Source organism: Artemia sp. Qi Xiang Cuo, chromosome 21 (assembly GCF_049724085.1).
Source record: "Artemia sp. Qi Xiang Cuo chromosome 21, ASM4972408v1, whole genome shotgun sequence".
Lineage (NCBI taxonomy): Eukaryota > Metazoa > Arthropoda > Branchiopoda > Anostraca > Artemiidae > Artemia > Artemia sp. Qi Xiang Cuo.
In genome coordinates this window covers 18,175,154-18,176,455 of record NC_142814.1, presented here as the reverse complement: position 1 = coordinate 18,176,455, position 1,302 = coordinate 18,175,154, and positions in this window count along the sequence as shown.

Sequence of the window (1,302 nt, the reverse complement as noted above, 5' to 3'; positions counted from 1 at the left end):
AGAGCGAGGCGTTGAGGAGGGGACAGCCCCTTTCATATACGGAATAATTTCTGTTCGTTTTAAGTTTTAATGTCGCTCCTTACTTTCAGTTTAAAAAACTTATTTTTTTATTTAATTTCTGATCGTTTTGTTAGTTAATGCAGCTTTTATTTGCATAAAAATTTTACTTTTCTTTTGCTAAATGGATGTCTTTACAAATTAACTTACGTAACTAACTTCTATATTCGTATATTTTTCTTCTGGCAAAAAAATACAAAGTTGCAGATTTTTGCAGATATGAGCTTGAAAGCTATGTATTAGGGTTTTCTGATACGCTGAATCTGACGGTGTGATTTTCATTAAAATTCTTTCACTTGTAGGGGATGTCTCCCCCCTCTTTAAAAATCGAGTAAATTTTCTCAGGCTCGTAGCCTTTGAAAAGTAATGCTAAACTTAATAAAATTTATATATTTACAATCAGCATTATAAACCCATTCGTTTGATACATTTATTGACATCAAAATTCCGTTTTTAAAAGTTTAGATTACTATTGAGCCGTATCGCTTGTTTTTTTAATGTTTTTTTTATTATGTATATATTATTACGTATATGAGGGGGTTCTCCCCTTAGTCAATACCACGCTCTTTACGTTAAAAGTTAAAAAACAATTTTATTAAAAAACCCCTGAATCACAAAGGCCGTTTAATTAGAATAGATAGCTCTTTTAAAAGCACTAAAAAAAACTGTAGCGTAAAGAGCGAGGTATTGAATTGGGGGAGAACCCCCTCATACAGGTAATAATTACTGTTCGTTTTAAGTTCTAATGTTGCTTCTTATTTTCAGTTGAAAAAAAACTTCTTTCTTTTTTTATTTAATTTCTGATCGTTTTTTAAATAATGCTTGGAAATCCGGCGCCCCCTTCATAGAAATTTCCCTTACCCCAAAGAAACATACTCCATGGAAATATTCTCCCGAGTAACCCTTTCCTCCAGCCCCACCCTCCAGAAAAAAATCCTTCCTGAAAATGTCTGTATACTTCCCAATAACCAATAAATAATGCTGACAAGTCCGGCACCCCTTCATGGCAATTTCCCTTCCCCCATAAAAACTTCCTTCATGGACAGATCCTCCAACATAACCCCCGACCACCCCCCACTACCAGAAAAAAACCCTCCAGAAAACTTCTGTATATTTCCCAATAACCAATACTATATGTTAACATTGGGTAAAGTTCATAGCTTTTAGCCCTCCCCCGGGGACTTCGGGGGATTAAGTCATCCTAAAAGACATAGTTATCATATTTTCGACCATGTTGAACAAAAT